The following is a 24,870-nucleotide window of genomic DNA, read 5'->3' as shown; positions in this document are numbered from 1 at the left end:
GTTGCGTACCATCTATGTTGGGTTGCAGATGGCTGACGGTACGTGGAGGAGGCGAATGAACCACGAGTTGCATCAGCTGTTGGGAGAACCATCCATCGTTCGCACCGCGAAAATCGGACGACTGCGGTGGGCCGGGCACTTAGCCAGAATGTCGGACAGTAACCCGATGAAAATGGTTCTCGACAACGATCCGACGGGCACAAGAAGGCGAGGTGCGCAGCGGGCAAGGTGGATCGATCAGGTGGAAGATAACTTGCGGACCCTCCGTAGACTGCGTGGCTGGCGACGTGTTGCCATGGACCGAGCTGAATGGAGAAGATTCTTATATACCGTACATGCCACTTCGGCTTTAGTCTGAATAAATGAAATGAATATAAGTGTCATTTTGATCAAAAGTGCTACATGGGGTCTCTAGTAGTTTTGCGAGCAAAGGCGTAGGATTGGCAATCCAGAGATGGTGAGTTCTAGTCTAGGTCCAGTCTAGGATGTTTTCGGGTTGGAAACATTCTCGACTCCCTGGGCATAGTGTATTCATTGTACTTGCCACACAATATACATAATCATGCAATGGTGGGCATAGAAAAGCTTTTGATTAATAACTGAGGAAATGCCAATAGAATACTAAGTTGAAAAGCAAGTTCCAGTTGGAATGTAGAGCCATAGAACAAGAAGAAGAAGAGTTTACTACATCAGTTTTAGAGGTCCATACATACATACGAACATACACACACACTACATACAGACATCACCTTGATTCATCGAACTGTGTCGAATGGTATAAGAATCTTTACTATTATTTGTTCCTGTAATAAGTTCGTTTTCACATTAAAATGATAGCCTTTCGGTATAACGGGAAAGACAAAAAGAAAAATAATTCCGAAGGACCGATTTGTTTTTTGAATGAATCGTGAACGCAAAAAAAAAAATATATATATATATATCAGAAAATGGATCATTTTTTGGTGAGACAATGTTTGCCGAAGCAACTAGAAGATTTATAATTTTATCAAACAATAATCTAAAACAATTCACAAATCAATCATAATAACCCCATCGATCGGCTTCCTCCGCAATGGCGACGAATGTAGCCAAGGTGGTAGTTATCTGCTCCGCCGGCAGTATGAACATGTCCGTCGAGTCCGGTGGCCCTCGCAACTCGAACGTCAGAGAAATCGGAATCTTTGCCTTCTGATACGCCCAGTCAATGCTTCCTCCGCTCGAAGGATAGATCGTCTCGTACTTGCTCCCACCCTGGAACCGGGTCCCATGAACGGCTGTTAGCGCGGCAATTGCTTTATCCGTGATAGGCTGCAGGTGCTCATAGTTGCTAACCTTCTCGGGCGTATGCCCGAACGGGAACATCAGTAGCTGCGAGTACGAGTGCAATGCGATATAGGTCCGGATGCGTCCCTTCTGTGCGTTGTTCAGAATGAAGTCGGCCAGCGCCTTGGCTTCCGGTTTGGAGAAGACATTCGCTCCGAAGAAGGCGTAGCTGCACGGGTCCTCACTGGAACCGATCCCACCCCAGTTGCTGGCAAAGTTCCGGTTCAAATCTACGCCGCGACAAATGCCGTACGGTTGGCGATTCTTGCGCCAAAGGCGATCACCCTAGAAGGAGAATTTGTAGCCATCCGGGTTGACGGTTGGGAAGAAGAACCAATCGCATTTGGAGGCAAGTTCAGCAATTTTAGGATCAGTTGAGGTGATGAGCTGGTTGAGGATGAGTGTGGCACTTGCTGGAGAAATCCATTCGCGGGCGTGGATTCCACCTTCGACAAAGATGGATTTGTTATCCGGTTGCCGGGAAAGTTTCACTCCCTTGATTGAACGTCCCTCGTAGCTATTTCTTAAAGTGATGACGGTTATGACGGTTATGCTTCTCAGCGAGGTCATCCATCCACGCATAAATTGGTTCCAGGTGGGAATAGTTATTCCAGTCGAACTCAGAGGGTGCTGCTGTAGTGGGTTTGATATCTTTCGCTTCGGCATCGATTCTGCTTTGAACGTTGCATACCTACAAGAAATTTCAATTGGAATTGCTATTCTAATTGGGACATGCCGTAGATGCTTACCAACACTCGTCCCTTAACCAGAAACCGATCCAGGAAATTGTCAAAGTCGGCAACCTTGTTGGCAGCGACAATTATAATCAGTTGTTGCCCCGGCTGTCGAGCATGGCCGTAGAATGTGCAACTATCGCTTTTGGCTTCCAGGTATTGGAATAGTTGCACGTGCCGGTCAGTTTCCAGTTGGACGCGATACAATCGGTAGTGGTCGGAGCGGGCACGGTTCTCTATTTCGGCGACATCGGAAGAAGCGTTGATGTTTGAAGGAAGAATAAGTAAAATGATTCCAATTTGAATACATTGAAGGTACGATGTTTGCTGATACTGATTCGGGTCCGTTCTTCTCGTGAATAGTTGGATGATATACGGTGAAGTTATCTATCGACGGGCTATCAATTTCAATGCAAATGAAAGTGGACAGTTGGGATTATCTTATCTTTTGAGTTTACTGTTTGGTACGTTGGTTGGCACTAATAATAACTTAATGAATGATATGCAGGTATTCAAATCTTTTGCTTCTTGAGTGAGGTTTTTATCTTCCGAACAAGATTGTAAGATTTTACATTTTCACCACTATAGTGCAGCTGATTACAGTAACGGTAAAAAATATGGACCTTCTACACATTTTTCAAGCTATTGTCATTATTTGTTATTGCACCTATTTTCTTAACTTTCTGCTTCCGAAATTTTCTGAAAAATTCATTTGAAGCCTTCAACCATATTTCTTTGTTGCTAAAACTTATCGATGTCCTGCTCATACGAAATAAATCAACTTCGTAATCCCTTTCACTTAGTAATTTTATGATTTTTTACCACCGTCATTCGTTATTTAATCCTGCAAACAGCGGAATACAGCCGATTCCAATTTAACTCACGCACACTGTCAAATTCTTGTATACACAACGCTCTTATCAAATAAACTTAACAGCTGATTTGTTCATTTCACTACTACATCATCAAAATGTACTAAAAGTATTTTCCCGCCGTCGGTGAACTTCATTTCGTTTATCATTTCAGCTGTGTATTCTTCAATTCACTATCTTCAGCCTCAATTTTGCTTCGTGAAGAACTGGGGTGGCATTGTGCATCTTGAATCGAATCACTCGATTCGTACGTTTTTGCATTCATTTCGAAAAAAAATGCGGCATTATGTATTACGTTCGACTTCGTTCAGTCGCAGTAGAAGATTTCGAATGGTGCTGTACTAGCTCAATCGAGTATGTTCTGTAAAATGTAAACGAAATGTCGAAATGTAAACAGAGAGAATAATGGAACGTACACACTAGACTGGCCCAGGAAACAAAAGGTTGTGTAATTCCACGGGGCACCCCCCAAGATTGTGTCTTAGGGTGAGAAAATCAATCTCTGAAAATTTCAGCTCAATCGCTTGTTGCATAAGCTGGCGCATTTGATTTGAAGTTTGTATGGGGATTTCAGCCAAAATGTATAGGAAAATACACCTCAGTCACTCATTCGATCTGGAAATTGGTTCTGATTGCTCGATTGACCTCAGAATTGCAAAAACGGCAGTTGGTATGTTACAGAACAATTTCACAGAACATTATATGATGATTAAATGAACTTTTATATAGGTTTTGGCTGATGCGATTCGATCAAAAAATCCAAAAATACACAAATCAGCTCATAATAAACCAGCCGAAAACTATATAAAAGTTCATTTAATCATCATGCAATGTTCTGTGAAAGTGTTCTGTAGCATACCAACTGCCGTTTTTGCAATTCTGAGGTCAATCGAGCAATCAGAACCAATTTCCAGATCGAATGACGGTGACGGAGGTGTATTTTCCTATACATTTTGGCTGAAATCCCCATACAAACTTCAAATCAAATGCGCCAGCTTATGCAACAAGCGATTGAGCTGAAATTTCCAGAGATTGATTTTCTCACCCAAAGACACAATTCTGGGGGGTGCCCCGTGGAATTCGACAACATTTTTTTCTCCCCATACTAATCTGGGCCAGTCTAGTACACACGGTTAAGCAGTTTGACCAACATTGACTCCACCTCTCGTTTATTCAAACATCTATCAAGTTTCACCAACAGTGGCACGAACAATCAATTTATTCGACCAACAATATCACACACGAACGACCGAAGCGCCAACTTGAACACCAACCATCAAAAAATATATGGGGGTTTGTGCAACTTCACTATAAATGCTCAAACATGTTCGGCGAACTTTGACTCCACCCCCGGCAACTCAAACCAAAATCAAACCGTTTTATTTTTTTCCAACCGAGCCGCCAACTGTCAAATGGTTGTTCGAACAACTTCACACACGTTCAAACAAAGCAGCAACCGAAGCGTTTTCTTGGGGGCGGAGTCAATGTTCGTCAAGCTGCTTGACTGGTGTGTACGTTGCATAAGAGACAACCTTCAGCGCATGACGAATGTGAGTAAACAGATAGAATAAGAGTAATTTTATCTGCGTGTAGCATGTTGCCTGTTAGAAAGGCACATAACTGCCAAAAATATCTATATAAGATATATGTGCCGCCGTTATAAATTTTTGCAATAGCTCCACCCCAATATAATCGACATAGAACCACACATAAATTAAATTATTGCTACCACACATAAAGTTTATCTGGATATATATTTTATTGGTAGTTTGCGTGGAGAATGGTTATGTGTGCGCTGATATACATCATAAGTTAAATCTATGGATTTTTTCCAATAAATATGTGTGGATTTCTAGTAGTGCATCCTTCAGGGCATGAATTGGTTGACAATTTATAAACAAGCAAATTGTGCTCAATGACTATAAAAAGGAATATTATTTATTGAGCAGTTGAAACCGATTAAAACATTATGCCGATACGATATGTTTTGTAAATTGAGATATTGTCACGATACAAATTATAAGTTTCATTTGTCATAAGACGAGTTAATACAGTCCCATTGAATTCCACCACTTAATTGTATCTTGACAGATACGTATTTCGACCTCAAAAGTAAGGCCGTCTTCAGTGTCTCGTACTTGACTCGACACGTACGAGACACTGAAGACGGCCTTACTTTTGAGGTCGAAATACGTATCTGTCAAGATACAATTAAGTGGTGGAATTCAATGGGACTGTATTAACTCGTCTTATGACATGTGAAGACATTCCACTAAAAAGCTCAAAATAATTTTCTTATCATAAGTTTCATGTTTATTCGAATTTATGCCACAGATCCAATTTTGAGCTAAATAATTTAAAGCTAAAGAAGGATTCGATAATAAATTACTTTGATGTATCCATGTGTTTTAGTTAAATGCACTTGGGTTATCTCTTGCGCGTTTTACCCTTCTTATTTTTATTTAACTCAACTATTTTTACGTAGATTTTGGAATATACACGTTTTTACGCAGATTTTCCCCATCGATTTTTCACGCGGTTTATCGAAATCGTCAAGAAATACGTGAAAACTGCAGAAACAAAAAAGATTTTAGTTGAAGTCGTTTTTACGCGGATTTCGGGATAATTAGAGATTGCATATTGTCTGAAAACTATAAAAGTAGGTATACTAATGACATTCTTTCCTTCAAGATACGATAATGAAACATTTATTCACTTCCCGTAGAGAAATAAAAACAAATATAATAAAAAACTTTCAGCAATAAATGACTCTCGAACAACATTCGAAAGCTATGAAGGTGACGAGTGTTTTTCATTCGACTTGAGTCGTTTTCCAGTGTGCTATCGAGTATCCATAATGCCAAAACATCTCGTTATTCTTGTTCCTCTTCGAGCATACTCGAACGATGAGTCGTTTTCGAGATCGAATCGAAAGCCGTAATGCCAAACATGTTCGACACGATAGAATTACATTCGAATCGAGATGCGCAATGCCATCCCTGGTTGTGGTGCTGCCGGCTTCCGATTCCGCACCAAAATATGAGATTACTTAATCGACTGATCCTGCTCGTTCCGCTAGCCTACTACGCTGCGGCAAAAAGCAGATTGTGATGGCTGTGCGGCTGCCTCTTCCTCCGCCCCATCCAACAAGGCCCGTTATGACTTCTTCCGCATCTACCGGGTGCTGCTGGAAACCGAAGAGCAGATTCAGCTGATGCAACAGCTGGAGAACCGTAGCGATAGTTACACCTTCATGGGCCACGCACGGCACACCAACCAGAATCTGACCATTATGGTCGCGCCGCAGAAGATCGCCGAGATGACCGACCTGATGGAATGGTTCCATATTCAGGTTTCGGATTTGGTAAGTGCATTCTGTTGTGAAGAGATAATATTTCGTTAAAGTGTGCAGTAGACTGATTCAAATTTGACTTTTTCGCTCCCCTGTGCTTAAACGATTACATTTGCTATTTTAACAATCATCCTAAATTTTTTATCTAATTTGGTTGTAATTTGAGTGAGCACGCGCAATATGAAGTTTGTATGAAAATCGATATGAAAACAATAACTTTTGGGCAAAACGCTCCACAACGCTTCCCAATAAGCTTCAAAAACGTATGAATACATTGGCTACATAACAAATTTAGCAAGAAATCAGCTCATCTTTTTCGACAAATACGTATGTAGTTTTCTTATATAAAACGTCTTCAGCGTTTCTAAGATTCAAATTTATATTTTGTGATATTTTTTACTAGTTGTACAATATGCATGCGGAATCGATCGTGTTGCTGCTGGTCATGGTACGGCAGCTAGTCCGGGAGAACGCGAAGTGAAAAAAAAATCTACTTCGCGTAGCAGAACTTTGTTTAACCAGTGTACAATCGACCTTGTTGATGTTGATCACGCCAGCTAGTGTGGGAGAATGCGAAGTGATGAAATTAGTGTCTGCATCGACGAGCACAAAATTATTTAGTGCGGAATCTATCATGTTGTAGAAGCTTATTAAACGAAGCACATTGATCTTGCGTTGGATTGATTTGAAACACAGTTCGTCTTCTTGTTATTAAAATAACTTTGTTCACAATAAATATTTAGTCGCTTACCAAGCAGTGTTGTGGGCATTTCTAGATCTTCGCATGGAATTTGCAGAATAAAATCCAGAACGGGTTGAAAGATTATTAAAATTGATGAATGTTCTTTACATATGATTGCTTTCAGTTCATACTGACCATAAAAGCTGTTCTCATATGCACAAACACATATACACATATACTCAGTTCGTCGAGCTGATTGTATATAAGACTATGCTGCCGTTCTACGCATGCTTGTACCAAATTCAAAAAACGACAAATGAGACAATGGCATTTGAAATTGAATCGTAATTTTATTACTGACGTATAACCTGAATGAAATATAAAATAATTACATCACAGAACCATTCGGAAGACTTAATTTCATTAAAATCATTTTTATTTTTCACCCACAAATAGAATTTGCGACAACGATCATGAAAATAGTTTGGCGGGACAGTTATGCCGAGAAATAAAGCACTTGTTTTGTGGTTTCTACGCATAACAGCCCCGTTCAGTACATGATTTCGTGAATGACTACTGTGATTGACATAGTATGTGACGAGCTCGGTGGTCTAGTGGCTACCGCTTCTGCCTTATAAGCAGGAGGTCGTGGGTTCAATTCCAGGCTCGTCCCTTTCCTACTTTGTATTTCTATCTTAGTTCTTTCTGTTTTTCACGTTCTACCAAAACGATTCCTACTGTTATAACCTTCCACACAATCCCAAAATCTCCCGTGGCACCTATGAGAGGTCGTAGAGTTCTCTGCATCTTTCTTAAGTAGGTGTCTAACTAACCATCCTTCCCCTTCCTCAGCATTCGCAAGGACGTGGCCAGGACAGATCTCGACTATTGGAGAGTGCATTGCTTCCATCTAAGAGATAGTGATTAGTCCCAAATCAATATCTGTGGTAACGGATGAAAGTGATGCTACTCTCATACAATAGTCTTGGCTTGTACCACCTACGAATTTGTGCGAATTGCTCAATGCTAATGCTACTGTGATTGACATATGTCTCCACATGCTTTATCTATGGAAGTGAACCTGTCACGTGGTTGAAGTGATTATGTCGCTTAGAATGAGTATTGTACACATTTCCCTCTATTCACCAGTGGAACACGCTAAGATTGGAAGATCTAAACTATTTCAATGTGTGTTGCTCCGTAAAATAACAGAATCCGCCATCATGATGAATTTAATCACCGCGAGACAATTATGCGTAGAAATTAAGCAATGGGACAAATAGACTTGATGTTGTTTTCAACGATCTTCCGAACAAAGTTCGAAATCTGTTATAGTTTTCTAAAAGTATAAATCAAAAAACGAACAGTGGGTAATGTCTGTTACCTAACCGCGAAGTGGACGAAGTGGACGTAGGACTTGATTTGACCATGCCTTTGAAGTAATATATCCAAATCTCTCACGTCACCTAATTTGTATAAAAAATCGACGATAACAGCCCAAACACTATTATAACAATTTTCATGAGCAATATAGGAAAAAATTGCTCATGAAAATTGTTATGTTGGAAGGGATCAATGGTGCGAACGTTTAGAGGTAATCATACCATCTACCAGAGCTGCGGCAACACACACGAGCTGGGAACAGATTTCATAGTGATGGGCGATATGCAAAGGCGCGTGATCGGGTGGTGGCCGATCAATGAAAGAATGTGCAGGTTGAGGATCAAAGGCCGGTTCTTCAACTTCAGCATAATCAATGTCCGTAGCCCACACTTCGGAAGCACTGATGATGATAAGGACGCATTCTACGCGCAGCTGGATCGTGAGTACGACAGCTGCCCAAGCCACGACGTCAAAATCATCATAGGAGATTTAAACGCTCAGGTTGGCCAAGAGGAGGAGTTTAGACCGACTATTGGGAAGTTCAGCGCTCACCGGCTGACGAACGAAAACGGCCTACGACTAATTGATTTCGCCGCCTCCAAGAATATGGCCATTCGCAGCACCTACTTCCAACACAGCCTCCCGTATCGGTAAACCTGGAGATCACCACTGCAGACAGAATCACAAATCGACCACGTTCTGATTGATGGACGGCACTTCTCCGACATTATCGACGTCAGGACATATCGTGGCGCTAACATCGACTCTGACCACTATCTGGTGATGGTTAAACTGCGCCCAAAACTATCCGTCATCAACAATGTTCGGTACCGACGACCGCCGCGGTACGACCTAGAACGACTGAAGCAACCTGATGTCGTCACCACTGCATACGCGCAGCATCTCGAGGCAGCGTTGCCGGAAGAGGGTGAGCTCGATGGGGCCCCTCTTGAGGACTGCTGGAATACAGTCAAAGCAGCCATTAACGACGCAGCGGAGAACAACGTCGGGTATATGGGTCGAAGTCGACGGAACGATTGGTTCGACGAAGAGTGCAGACAGATTCTGGAGGAGAAGGACGCAGCGCGGGCGGTCGCGCTGCAGCAAGGTACCCGGCAGAACGTGGAACGTTATAGACGGAAGCGGAGACAGCAGACCCGCCTTTTTCAGGAGAAGAAACGCCGCCTGGAAGAAGCGGAGTGCGAGGAGATAGATAGATAGATAAGGATGGGAGCATCTTGACGGACGAACGTGTGGTGATCGAAAGGTGGAAGCAGCACTACGAGGAACATCTGAATGGCGCTGAGAGTACAGGCAGTGAAAGTCAAGGCAGCGGAGGAGATGACTACGTCAGTTCAGCGGCGATGGAAGCCAACCAGCCCCCACCTTGAGGGAAGTTAAGGATGCCATTCAACAGCTAAAGACCAATAAAGCAGCTGGTAAGGATGGTATCGGAGCTGAGCTCATCAAGATGGCCCCGGAAAAGCTGGCCACTTGCCTGCACAAACTGATAGTCAGAATCTGGGAAACCGAACAGCTACCGGAGGAGTGGAAGGAAGGGGTTATATGCCCCATCTACAAGAAAGGCGACAAACTGGAGTGTGAGAACTTTCGAGCGATCACCATCCTTAATGCCGCCTACAAAGTGATATCCCAGATCATCTTCCGTCGTCTGTCACCATTAGTGAACGAGTTCGTGGGAAGTTATCAAGCCGGCTTCGTTGACGGCCGCTCGACAACGGACCAGATCTTTACTGTACGGCAAATCCTTCAAAAATGGCGTGAATACCAGGTCCCAACGCACCATCTGTTCGTTGATTTCAGGGCGGCATACGACAGTATAGACCGCTTAGAGCTATGGAAAATTATGGACGAGAACAGCTTCCCTGCGAAGCTTACCAGACTGATCAAAGCAACGGTGGATGGTGTGCAAAACTGTGTGAAGATTTCGGGCGAACACTCCAGTTCGTTCGAATCGCGCCGGGGACTAAGACAAGGTGATGGACTTTCGTGCCTGTTGTTCAACATTGCGCTAGAAGGTGTCATGCGGAGAGCCGGGTGTAACAGCCGGGGTACGATTTTCAACAGATCCAGTCAATTTATTTGCTTCGCGGATGACATGGACATTGTCGGCCGAACATTTGCAAAGGTGGCAGAACTGTACACCCGCCTGAAACGTGAAGCAACAAAAGTTGGACTGGTGGTGAATGCGTCAAAGACAAAGTACATGCTTGTGGGCGGAACAGAGCGCGACAGGGCCCGCCTGGGAAGCAGTGTTACGATAGACGAGGATACCTTCGAGGGACTAAAATAAATACTCCCCCTAAACAATTAGAAAATTCCCATAAGAAAATAGAAAATTGCCAATAAAGAAATCAGGGTATGAGCAATAAATAAATATAAAATTTCCACAAATAAAACAAAATTTCCATAAACAATTAAAAATTTTCCACAAAACAAAAATAAATAAGCACTTTTAAAAGCAAAAATTGCAATTATAAATTAAATTAAACGTTCCACGAAAAAAAATACAAAATTTCCATAAATAAATCAATATTAGCACTAAAAAAACAAAATTTTCCACAAAATAAATATATTTTTCCATAAGAAAATAAAAATTTTCCACAAAATAATCAATAAAGAACAATAAAAAAATGAAAAAAAAATCCATAACGAAATATAAAAAGAAATCAAACTGTGCTTTTTTTTCATAGATGACCCCTTCTTTAAAAGCGTTTAAAGTTCATGTAAAATTTCATCAGCTTTATTGCTTTCTTGTATTTTTTAATGGAAATTTTCTTATTTTTTTATTGCTCTTTATTGATTATTTTGTGGAAATTTTTTATTTTTTTATGGAAAAAAATATTTATTTTGTGGAAAATTTTGTAATTGTTTATTGCTAATATTGATTTATTTATGGAAATTTTGTATTTTTTTCGTGGAACATTTTCATTTCTTTATGGAAAATTCTTCTTTTATAATTCCTTTTTTTTGCTTTTAAAAGTGCTTATTTATTTTTGTTCTGTGGAAAGTTCTTAATAGTTTATGGAAATTTTGTTTTATTTGTGGAAATTTTATAATTCTTTATTGCTCATACCCTGATTTTTTTATTGGCAATTTCCTAATTGTTTATGGAAATTTTTTAATTTTAAATGGAAATTTTATTTAGCTGCCCCTTCGAGGTGGTCGAGGAATTCGTGTACCTCGGATCCTTGCTAATCGAGGAATTCGTCTACCTCGAATCCTCCATCGAGGATGGAGAGATGCGGCCTCGAACCGTGTATTATGGCGTCAAATTATTGGTTCAGTGTTATCTGTTTAGATGTAAACTAAATAAATGAATGACATAGGAAAAAATATCTCAAAAAGAAAAGCTCTCAATCGATTTTCATCTAATAGTGGAATTTTTGTGATTTATTTCATTATATGTCACAGTTCTTGGTATGTAACAGTTATGAACAAATCTTGAAAATCTGCTATTCGCGTATAACATTTTATCTCTAGAGTATTTTATAATTTTTAAGAACTCTTTAGTAAGTCTATCAATGGCTCTCAGAAGAACCGTATGCTTTGAAAATAAACATTTTCTATGTTGGGTGCTCCGGGTGGAGCGCGAAACCAAAGCTGTCTTCATGCAGTGTAGGTATGTGCCGACGTGTGTTGTTTCTCCAGATGGAACCAGCGGGATACGAACTGCCGACCGATGAACCGGTGACCAATTGCGAGCATTATCATTATCTTTCTTGGCCCTGATAAGGGCCGGAAATTAACTTTTTCATGGACAACTGGTTGACCGAAAGAGTTTTGACGTAGGACTTACGTCTCTCTTTACTATACCAGGTGTCATTTCAAAATATTAAAATCGACCGCGTTACGCTGTGTTGAAAGATTTTAAACGTTAATAGCGTTCGTCTCAGTGGACAAGTTTCTGCGGTAAGCCCCTCAATCGACAGATTTCAAGTATGCCTTTCATGTCCATGCTTGATAAGACCCGAAAAACTTGTTTCAATAGGCCCAAAACTGTTTTCAAAGCAAAATATTGAATTCACGAGAACCTATAAATATGAGTACCGCATCATTCTTGCATCATTCCATTGCCACGCTCTGATTGGTGCAGACGTCAGCGAATGAGCTCTCGCTAGGTCAGGAAGGCATAAAAAAGCGCAGCACGATTTTTTTCCTCTCAATCTGACCCTGAGATCTGACAAGAACAGGCAAAGCAACCACAGCATCGCCAGAACTTTTGAAGTGTTGCTCCATCGTCTCAGCTACGCAATCGCAAACTTAAGCTTTCTCAAGAGCAAGGCAGAATCGTCAGCATCATCGGCATTTTCGGTCCGGCATTGTCGAGGCCACCGCACAAAGGAGAAGCCTACCGGACAGTAAGCGCGGCTCGGCGGTGTGACGATAGACTGTCAATGACAACACTGAACAAGATGAATTATTGACAGTGGCTGATTTTCTACCCGCCACTTCCACAGGCTGGCGCTATCGTATATACGCAAATAGCCGGCATGAGTTAACTGCGAGGTTTCTAAGCCAAGTTACCATTTTTTGCATTCGTATATCATGAGGCTAACACGATGATACTTTTATGCCCAGGGAAGTCGAGACAATTTCCAAGCTGAAAATTGCCTAGACCGGGACCGGGAATCGAACCCAGCCACCCTCAGCATGGTCTTGCTTTGTAGCCGCGCGTCTTACCGCACGGCTAAGGAGGGATTAAGGTGCTTAAATTTGAGAAATCGAACCTTAGATGCCTTTCGCCACACTGCTTTCAGAAAGTTAACTTCTAGTGTGCCCCTGTACGTTCAAAGTGGACGATTCATTGATCAAGTTTTCTACGATCTCAAGTTTTCTACGATCTCAAGTTTTCAAGATCTACTAAAGAGTTTTTCGCAGTAGAATCGTTTTAAAAATTTAATTAGCTTGCGTGACAACCCTTCGGGATAGAAATTGTGCTTGGGTGCCAATCCAATATTCTAGAGATAAAATTTTATGCGTGATTTTTATAAAAAGCGTCAAAACTAACAGTGGATAATTTTTCTGATTTAACCGCGAAGTGGACGAAGGACTTCGCTTGACCATGCCTTTAAAGATTCATAAGATGTCCAAATCTCTCACATAATCTTATTTGGATAAAAAAAACACCGATTACAGCTCAAACATTAATAAACTATTAATCGATTTTTCATCAAATGTTGGATTTTTTGGCATTGATAAAAAAATATGTAGATAAACATTGTTTCCGGGTGTTTCCTTCCTTCTACTACTAACAATGTTGTCTCAGAAAAGAACACGTACTTCTCACCTGAACTGCAATTCTAAGCTCGCTTGCCCGGCTTATTGGCCTGTATCAAGCGAAAAGTAATGTTAGAAAATAGACGCCAGCAGCGAGCAACAAGCGTAAAAAAGAAGAAGCCCTTCTCGAACGCGTTGATGATGGTGACGCTTTGGCTGACAAAGAAGCGGGATACAAGACACTAGCTGATTGGCCCCCGAGGTTCGAGGTTTGAGGTAGATTTGATTTCCGTGTCGGTTTGATGAGAAGATTTTGCCAAGGAATGGTATGCAACGCCGATTATTTATCCAAAATAGTTGATGTGAGAAATTTGGACATATTATGTATTTTAAAGGCATGGTCAAGTCAAGTCCTACGTCCACTTAGCGGTTATGTCACAGACATTACCCACTGTTCGTTTTTTCGTATGAATTTGTATTTTGGCCATAACTTTCGATCCCATAGTTCGATCTGACCAATTTCAGACAGGAAACAATGGGACAGGATTCTGCGTCGAATGCAACTTGTTGCAAGCAAATCGATTGAGGATAAGTGCCCGAAAAATGAGTGACAATTTTTACGCGATTTTTTCGTATGAATTTGTATTTTGGCCATAACTCTCGATCCCATAGTTCGATCTGGCCAATTTCAAATAGGAAACAATCGGACAGGATTCTGCGTCGAATGCAACTTGTTGCAAGCAAATCGGTTGAGGATAAGTGCCCGAAAAATGAGTGACATTTTTTACGCGATTTTTTCGTATGAATTTGTATTTTGGCCATAACTTTCGATCCCATAGATCGATCTGGCCAATTTCAAATAGGAAACAATGGGACAGGATTCTGCGTCGAATGCAACTTGTTGCGAGCAAATTGGTTGAGGATAAGTGCCCGAAAAATGAGTGACATTTTTTACGCGATTTTTTCGTATGAATTTGTATTTTGGCCATAACTTTCGATCCCATAGTTCGATCTGACCAATTTCAGATAGGAAACAATGGGACAGGATTCTGCGTCGAATGCAACTTGTTGCAAGCAAATCGGTTGAGGATAAGTGCCCGAAAAATGAGTGACATTTTTTGAGTAGTTTTGCGCACACACACACACACACACACACACACACACACACACACACACACACACACAGACATCACCTCAATTCGTCGAACTGAGTCGATTGGTATATAACACTATGGGTCTCCGGGCCTTCTATAAAAAGTTTGTTTTTGGAGCGATCATATAGCCTTTACCGTATACTTAGTATACGAGAAAGGCAAAACAAACGGTTCTTCAGAGAGCCAATAATAGAGATCAATATCAATGCTTTCAATACCCTTCGGGATAGAAATTGTACTTGGGTGCCAAATCCAATATTCTAGAGATAAAATTTTATGCGTGATTTTCATAAATAGCGTCAAAACTAACAGTAGATAATTTTTCTGATTTAACCGCGAAGTGGACGAAGGACTTCGCTTGACCATGCCTTTAAAGATTCATAAGATGTTCAAATCTCTCACATAATCTTATTTGGATAAAGAAAACACCGATTACAGCTAAAACATTAATAAACTATCAATCGATTTTTCATCAAATGTTGGATTCTTTGGCATTGATCAAGAAATATCTAGATAAACATTGTTTGCTACTGACCGCACATAAAGCGAACGTGACTGAATGATCGTCCCATGTTACCAATTCTAAATCTTATCACTAGAAATCCCATGTTCAGGTGTTTCCTTCCTTCTACTACTAACAATGTTGTCTCAGAAAAGAACACGTACTTCTCACCTGAACTGCAATTCTAAGCTCGCTTGCCCGGCTTATTGGCCTGTATCTAGCGAAAAGTCCCGTTAGGAAATAGACGCCAGCAGCGAGCAACAAGCGTAAAAAAGAAGAAGCCCTTCTCGAACGCGTTGATGATGATGACGCTTTGGCTGACAAAGAAGCGGGATACAAGACACTAGCTGATTGGCCCACCAATTGGGAAGCAGAGAAGATTCAAAATATGGTATAAAAGAAAAGTGCATTTGCTCGCAGAGCATTCAGTCTTTTTTATACCACCACTAGAAATTCGCGGTTATTTGAAAAGATCGTTTTCTTACTTTTTGCACTTAGCCGATGCAAACAGCCTTTTTCAAGGCTCTAAGCGTTAAAAATAATGTTCTCCTCCAGTCGCTATCGCACGGATTAGAGGGCCCTTCAGTGGAAGGGCTGAGATACAGTCTACATCCCCTGCTGAGCCAACTTGTGGTTTATTTCAGGCAGTCCTGAGAAGGTTGCCAGAAACTTCCTGAATTTTGTTTGATGATTCTTGTTCGAGGTAGATTTGATTTCTGTGTCGGTTTGATGAGAAGATTTTGCCAAGGAATGGAATGCAACGCCGATTATTTATCCAAAACTAGCTTTATGTACCCGGCCTTGCTCGGAATTGCCAGTTTGGTTTGCAGTTTTCTTTTACAATCGGAAAATGATAAAACCAATTGGTCAACAGGGTAATTGTGTTTACTCATTCATAGGGTAAAATGCCCAATAGTGGACCCCCTAGTAGCGGAATTTAGCTCTTCCTGTCATACGGAGTAGAAAATTTCAACATATCAATTCTGCTTGATATCTAATACCAAGTTCTGCATCTCCTCTTCACGATACGTACATAAAACACTCAAATACACGACGTTATTCGTTGAAATTAACATTTTAAAGTCTGACTGAATTCGCCCTATAGTAGACCTCCTGGGGGTCCATAATAGGAAATTGCTTCCCTATAGTCGACACTTCATTTGATTTTCATGTTTCGTTTCGGGACGTTCTTCTTCCCTATTATGGACCCCCCAAAATATTCCTATAATGGACACTTTAGTGTTTATTTTCAAAAGAATTGTAAAAATTCATCCAATTTTGCTTTCCATAGCATTTCCAATGCATGTAATCAAATCATAGGACTGTAAAGTAGGTTCTCCCGATGGAATTTCATAGCAAAATATTTACATTGTGCTGTAATAATGCAAAAATATCTGTAGGGTCCACTATTGGTTGGGGGTCCACTATTGGGCACTTTACCCTACTTTATCATTTGATTAAAAGAAGGCTTTTTGAAAGATTGACTGATTTTGAAGGAGGGATCGTGGGTTTGAAAAGCCTCATTCCGGGCAAACGTCTTTTTCTAAAGAAGGAAAAACATCAATCGATGCCATATTCCGGGCAAACGCATATTTTTAAAGAAGGGATCACACTCACCATTGCCTTATTCCGGGCAAATGCCTATTTTTAAAGAAGCAATCACATCCACCATTCAGAAGGAAACACATTAATCATTGCTTTTCACTGGGCATACCATTATTCCATTGAAGGGTAACAATTATAATTGTTTTATACCCAGCAAATGCTTGCTTTCTATGCAAAATTTTTCTGATGCTGTTCTTAATTATCTCAAACGTCCTTCATGTCGAATGACCTTAGCCCAAATAGTGTTATGTTAATGTCCTGCTTAAAATGACTTACTCATATCCACTAAAATCGTTTCCTTAGGACAGACAATATTTGATACAAATTTGGTTCGAATCGGTTCTGAGGCTCAAGATTTACATTGAGTTGATCGATTGCTAAACAATACCCCTCCCCCCATACCCTCCCTCTTTTGTAAAGATCATCCCTAACCTCCTATCGTCGTCTCCTTATGATGAAGAATTTGTGTTCCGAATTTGTTTGAAATCGGCCAAGGGGCTCAGAAGTTACACTGAGTTGATCAATAAGTAAGCAATACCCCTTCTACCAACACCCTTCCCTTTTTCCAAAGAGCATGCTCATCCTTTCTATCGTCCCTTCCTTAAGATAATAAATTTGTGTTCCAAATTTGGTTGAAATCGGCCAAGGGGTTCAGAATTTACACTGAGTTGATCAATAACTAAGCAATACCCCTCCCCCCACACCCTCCCTTTTCTAAAGAGCGTGCCTAACCCCCCTATCGTCGTCTCCTTAAGATAAAGAATGTGTGTTCCAAATTTGGTTAAAATCGGTAAATGGGTTCAGAAGTTATGCTGGAACATACATACAAACATACATACAAACATACAAACATTGAGTTTTATATATATATATATATATATATATATATATATATATATATATATATATATATATATATATATATATATATATATATATATATAGATAGATATAGATAGTTGATGTGATAAATTTGGACATATTATGTATCTTAAAGGCATGGTCAAGTCAAGTCCTACGTCCACTTAGCGGTTATGTCATAGACATTACCCACCGTTCGTTTTTTGTTCGAAACCAAAACACACACACGGTTTCTTCAAAAGCATCGCAATTCTTTCTCTTGCTTTTCTTCAGCCTGTCTCGGATCGATACTGATGCCGGCCGGCCTCGGTTCGACTCTGCTGCTGTTGCCGGTATCTGCTCGGCATTGCTGCGGTGTCGGGTCTGTGGGGTGGACTGCTTCTGGAACTTCTTCTACTGCTGTACTGATGGCTATGCTTCGGCTGATGTTGGCCTCGACTGCTGCCTTGCTAAAAGGTGTGAATGTTGTCGAATCGATATTACTGTTACTTGGCTTGTCCCGGTCAGAATGAAAGGAAAAAAAATCACGTTGCGCTATTTTATGCCTCCTCGTCAGACCCAGCAGCAGCTCATTCGCAGCTTCGACTGAAGGGCCTCCGAGTCCATGCGATATCGACTGAATAAGGAAATTATTTATAGCCCTGAAAAAGGCTGTTTGTTTCGGCTTGGTCCTACTTATAAGAAGGACTGAATGCTCTGTAAGCGAATGCACTTTTCTTTTGTACTTAATTTGGAATCGTCTCTGCTTCCCGATTGGTCGGCCAATCAGTGAGCATCTTGTATCCCGTTCCTTTGTCAGCCAAAGCGTCATCATCAACGACGCGTTCGTGATGGGCTTCTTCTTTTTTCTTTTGTTGCTCGCTGCTGGCGTATATTTCCTAACGGGACTTATCGCACGGTACAGGCCAGAAGCCAGGCAATCGAGCTAAGAATTGCTGTTCAGGTGGGGAGCGCGGAAAATTTAGGATTGGTAGCTGTTGGGAGAACATTCAGTCACGTTTGCTTTGTGCGCGGACAGTATCAAACAATGTTTTTCTATATAAATCGATTGATAGCTTTTCATTTTGAGATATCTTTTTTAAATTGCTCACGAAAACTGTTATATAATAATGTTTGGGCTGTTATCACAGATTTATTTATCTAAATTAGATTATGTGAGAAATTTGGACATATTAATCGTCCACTTTGCGGTAACAGTTCTTGTTATGTCACGGTTATAAAAAATCTTGAAAATCTGCTATTCGCGTATAACATTTTATCTCTAGAGTATTGGATTTGACACCCAAGTACATTTTCTAACGCAAGGGGTATTTAAAACTTCGAAGCTCTCAGAAGAACCGTTTGCTTCAAAGAAATACATTTTCTATCTCTAACGCCGAGGGTATTTAAAACTTCGTGGCTCTCAGAAGAACCGTTTGCTTCAAAGAAATACATTTTCTATTTCCATCTGTTGCGTCATGTTGCAGCGGACTGTAAGGCTGATGCTGGGTGCTCCTGGGTGGAGCGCAAAACCAAAGCTGTCTTCATGCAGCGTATCCGCTTGACGTGTGCTGTTTCTTCAATGGAACCAGCGGGATGCGAATTGCCTTAATGCAGCATGCGACGAACCAGTGACGAATGCCACCCAATTGAGAAAATTATTATTAACTATCTTGGCCCTGATAAGGGCCGAAAATTAACTCCTTTCGGGGTACTGGTTGACCGAGGGGGTTTCTTTACTCGAAACCAAAACACACACACACGCGATTTCTTCAAGAACATTGCAGTTCTTTCTCTTGATTTTCTGCAACCGGCCGGCTCGATACCAATGCCTGCCGGTCTCGGCTCAACACTGATGTCAGTCGGCCTCAGCTCTTCATTGATGCTGGCTAGTCTCGGCTCGACTCTGCTGCTGCTGCCGGTATCTTCTCGGCATTGCTGCGGTGTCGGGTCTGTAGAATGGGCTGCTTCTGGAACATTTTCTGCGGCTGTACTGGTATGCTTTGGTTGATGGTGGCCTCGGCGCTGCCGGGCCGAAAAGCGGATGATGCGGACGATGCTGTTTTGCGAAAAGTTGCGAGTGCTGTCGAATCGATGCTGCTGTGGCTTTGCTTGTCCCGGTTAGAATGAAAGAAAAATATCCCGTTGGAAGTTCTGAACAGAATGAGAAGGAAAAATTGCGTCACCCTCTTTTATGGCTTATTTTGGTGCGCAGTTGCAGCTTATCCGCTAGCGTCTGCACCCATCAGAATCAAGCGAACAAATGACGCGAGGAACAAGCGGCACCCATATTTATAGGTTTCAGTGCAGTCAATGTTTTGCTTCGAAAACAGTTTTAGGCCTATTGAAACAAGTTTTTCTGGTCATATCAAGTATGAATATGAAAGGCATACTTAAGATCTGTCGATTAAGGGGTTTTCCGAAGAGATCCGTTCACTGGGACAAACGCTATTATCATTCAAAATCTTTCAACACAGCGTAACGCGGTCGATTTAGAAATATTGAAATGACACCCGGTATAGTGAAGAGAGACGTAAGTCCTACGTCAAAATGTATTATAGCAAATGAGGATGATAGTGAAAAGAAAACACGGAATGATTAGTTTAAAAGAAAAATGCATGTATTATTTATAATTAGCAAATAAAATTAGGCAAAAAAAAGCAACTTAATAGTATAGCCACAGATAAACAGACGTAACGCTAATGAAATTCTCATCGTCCATCAACTCAACGGTCGTTCTAATGTCAACTGCTTGCGAGTTTCACACCCAGAGGCGCGCGCATCTTTTCCTTTATATGTAGTTAACTTCTCACACTAGCGCCTTCTGTTTACGATGTCGGACTAAATAACATTTCGTGCAACGTGCACGCGAGATGGTGATGAATGGCAATTGGGTGATGGATTTTTCAAAAAGTTGTTCAAACTGTTACGTCTGTTTGTCTGTGGTATAGCGTTTAGTCTTTGTGCTCATCCGCAGAAGATAAAGACAATGTTGCGTTCCATTTTATCTGCAACAAACATGGAAAGGTAAATGTTGTCATCTTTTCAAATTGCGATAGTTTGTACATTTCAGAAGTAAAACACAAATAATGTCAACTAAGTTTATGTAACATTGATATCTGTGTAACCAAAAACAGCATCGAAAACCGAGTACTTCACTAAATGCGCGGCAGGCAATCATTGTCCTATTCTGTTTCAGCTTGGAACACCCGCTTGTTGCGAGCTGAGTTTGTCCCAACATTTACAAGAAAGGACAATGTTGCTGTCATTGGCAATGTTGTTGTTTTACACTCTGATTGCCTTGTTATGGAACGTACACACGGTCAAGCAGTTTGACCAACATTGACTCTACCTCTCGTTTATTCAAACATCCATCAAGTTTTACCAACAGCGGCACAAACAATCAATCAATTCGACCAACAATATCACACACGAACGACCGAAGCGCCAACTTGAGCACCAACCATCAAAAAATATCAAAAAATATATGCTCAAACATGTTCGGCGAACCTTGACTCCACCCCCGACAACTCAAACCAAAATCAAACCGAACAACCGAAACCGAAAAACCGAACAACACACACTTTCAAACAAAGCAGCAACCGAAGCGTTTTCTTGGGGGCGGAGTCAATGTTCGTCAAACTGCTTGAGTGGTGTGTAGGTGTGTACATATCATTACTGTGGCGAGGAAAAGACTTATGCGGTAGTGAAGTAACGATCTTTTATGCGCCGGTGCGTAGGAGGCGCATGATTGACGATACCTCGCCCACTGAATTCGTGGAAAAGACTTGAGCGGTGGTCACGCGAAGAACGTTTTTTGATTACCACCCTCCGTAGTTGTGTGGTTGCGTGTGGTAGTGTCCGCGAGTAAATAGAGCTGGCTAACCCTCAAAATGCCGGGACGAATCTTGACAACCTAAAACAGCTCGTTCTCGGTCATTTTTAAACTAACATACAAGTGTTTCAACTGTGACCAAGGGGAATAGAAGTTCCAGAGAGTAGACGGGTAAAATACTCAGGATGAACCTTCCTCTTTTAGAGGGGCGAGTTTTGAAATGTGGCATAAGTCATTGAGTATTTTGAATTTTTTAACGTCTTTAACGTTTAACGTTTTTAACGTAGGTATTTTAGTATAAGTAATTAATGGTCAATGTGAATGGTTGACAACAATAGCCAAAAAGACACAAATTGACCTCCGGATGACCACCGGAAAGGTTTCGGAAACCTGGAATATCCTGTGTAAAAGGCCAACATAGAATCACGGAATAAATCAATCTTCTGACACGTCAAACTTCTTAGAATCTCATGAGCAATATAGGAAACGCCATGGTTTCTTGCTAGGGTGAAATTTGTCGTGCAATCGCCCCAGAACTGATTCCGGAATCCCGGAATATCGGGTACAAAAGGCCAACATAAAACTTAAAAACAAGTCAGTCAGACACCTCAACAAAAGATTAACATTTATTCGCAAATACTTTTTTTTTTTACTAATTATTATTGAAAATTGAAAAAAAAACTCAAAGGTGCAGCCCAATCGGGTTGTACGCAAAAGTGACGTAGGACTATGTAGCTATACGAAATGGATGGTATTTGTCATCATAGTTTGTGTCTCTTCACTAACATCGAGTAAACTGTTCGGAGGTCAACTTCAACGCAGTGTTCCATCTATTTGGTTTTAATCTATCGCCAGTTACCCTACAACGAGTTTTCGTAGCGCTCTTTCTTGATACCAATTGACACAAAATCCGTAAATTCAAAAATTCTATTTTACTCTTTTGATGTATTTCTATTTTATCCATGTTTGTATGTTACCCTTAGCGTTATTGAGACATCAAGTGCCAGATGACAATTTAAATTGAATAAATAAATTAATAAATGAATAAATAAATAATAAAAAAATAAACTAAAGAGTAGTGGTTAGTTTACCGATTCTCATCAGTGCCTGGCAAAATTTCGATTTTTCAATAATTTAGCGTCTTTAATCTATTGTTTTTAAATAGTAGTTTGTGGAACTAGTTGCAAAAATACGATTATTTTCAGCACGAGTTGTACGTGTGTTGAAAAAATCGAGTTTTGCAACGAGTTGCACGAGACGTAAAATCCCAACTAACATTTTTGGTGCTAAAGCTTCAACTTCTAGCCTTTGGCTGTATAATATTTGAATAAAAGCAGCCAATGCTGAATAAAAGAAAAGCCTCCGCAAATAATCTCTTAAACTTGAACTCGACTATTACCCAAATATCTATCAGCTAGTCAGTGTGCCGAATATATTTAATCTTTTATCGTTTATGCAGCTTTCATATAGTCATAAAACAGCTCTGTCTGAATTATCAACAAAGCTTATCGGTTAAAAGCTCATGTATGTAACTGAGTTGCTAGTTAGCAACTTCCCATATTACGGTGAGTAGCATTCACAATGAAAACGTTTTTGCTGTTGTTATAGCACTACTAATATAGCGTAATGGCACTATAAATGAACTAACGAAGCTTTTAGGCAACTTCTGTACCTTTGAAGATTACACAACGTTTAAGTAAACCTATTACTGCTTCTTTTAATAGCATATCAGTATGGAACGTCAAAACCGCTATGTTTACATTTGATTTTCGTTGCCGGAGCTGTGTATGAGCTATTGATTTCTGTAATGCAGCTACAAAGATATTCATCTGCTCTTATAGCAACTGACAAAGCGCTGTCATTAATGCTAGCAGATAGCGTAAGAAAACAAGCCATTTAGAAGCGATATTTCTGTTGACGGCTACTGTTAAACGATTTGCAGCAAAGTAGCATCTCATATAGGTTGAGAAAATGTTGCCTTAAAACAATTTCAGCGATTGATGATGGATAAAAATTAGCCAACAGAACATGCTGATAGATGTTTGAATAATGGTTGCTGAAAGCATAATTTTTAAGCTTATGTGCTGAAAGCAGCATGTAGGCCTCTTTCTAACGTTTATACAGCATGAATCTGAAAATAGCGTTAGTAAAACAACCTATAGGGTATGCGAAGAAGCACATCCATAATTTTCTTTGTTATTTACATATGTCAAAGTGACGGTGATGACAGAGCAGCGGCCATTGAATCAGGAGATCAGGAGTTCGAATCTAGGTAGCAACAAAATTGATATTTGAGTTTTCACAAAAAAAAACATTGATTAAACTCCCGAAATTTACTCTCCTCTCAAATAATATTTAGTCAAATTGAATTCAATGGCTGTATAAAACTTATTTAACCCTTAAATGCGCAATGTTGTTTTAAAACAACAAACCGAAAATACGTTTAATGTTAATAATTTTAATGGTAGTTTACGCTAAAAATACTTTCGACGATTTCTAAAAAAATCGCCTTGCGCCTTTAAGGGTTAACAGATTCAAAAAATCTGAATAAGCGCCATTGAAGCGAATTATATTACTAAATGGTTTAGTAAAGATTGAGAAAAAACTGTGTAACATGCTGTAAAGTAGTTGTGCAGACACGTCAAAAACAGCTGAATAGATTCGCCAGATTTGCTGGTAAAAGCATTGAATAGAAGTTCTTGATCATATGTATAGCACACATATTCAGCTTGAAGCCGTATAGACGAGTTGAAATAACATTTACATTGACATTAAATGTTAGTTGGGATGGGCTTAAAAATGATAACTCTGTACCAAAATGGTACAGTCTAACTTACTTCTCATGATTATTCTTGCCAATAAATCATGTTTCTGCGGAGAGCAATCAGAATTCATATTATCAACCCGCATTGCATGGCTGCGATTCATGAACCTGCCTTTGGAGAATTTCGAAGTCATGTTCACCAAATTATTTAATTTATTATGTACTAGTCGACCCGGCTGACGTTGTCCTTCATAGTAGGCGTAAATGCCCGTGCGAAATTTCCATACGAATCTTAATTTTAGTATTTCACAATTTACTCAACCTTATTCGTAATTTTCACATGAGGAAATATCATATAAACCCGTCGGAAACGACAACGAACATATCTGCTGAAGTAATGAAGAAAATCCATCCAGCCGTTTTCCCGTTATGCGGATACGAACACAGACAATTTCATTTTTATTATATAGAAGAAGAAGAAGATGAAGAAGAAGAAGAAGAAGAAGAAGAAGAAGAAGAAGATAGATGGCATAGAATTCACTATTTGAACACTCATCCAAGCTAATTAAGCCAAATGTAGTCA

General features: G+C 40.3%; 1 pseudogene; it reads right to left on the bottom strand.

The window, feature by feature from the left end:
* Positions 1 to 1,035: 1,035 nt before the first annotated feature.
* LOC134203631 (zinc carboxypeptidase-like) lies at positions 1,036 to 3,154 on the bottom strand (annotated as a pseudogene).
* Positions 3,155 to 24,870: the final 21,716 nt, after the last annotated feature.

The sequence above is a fragment of the Armigeres subalbatus genome, unplaced genomic scaffold (genome assembly GCF_024139115.2).
Source record: "Armigeres subalbatus isolate Guangzhou_Male unplaced genomic scaffold, GZ_Asu_2 Contig2008, whole genome shotgun sequence".
NCBI classification, from domain to species: domain Eukaryota; kingdom Metazoa; phylum Arthropoda; class Insecta; order Diptera; family Culicidae; genus Armigeres; species Armigeres subalbatus.
Note: the sequence above shows the minus strand (reverse complement) of the source record. Positions and strands in the feature narration are given on the sequence as shown.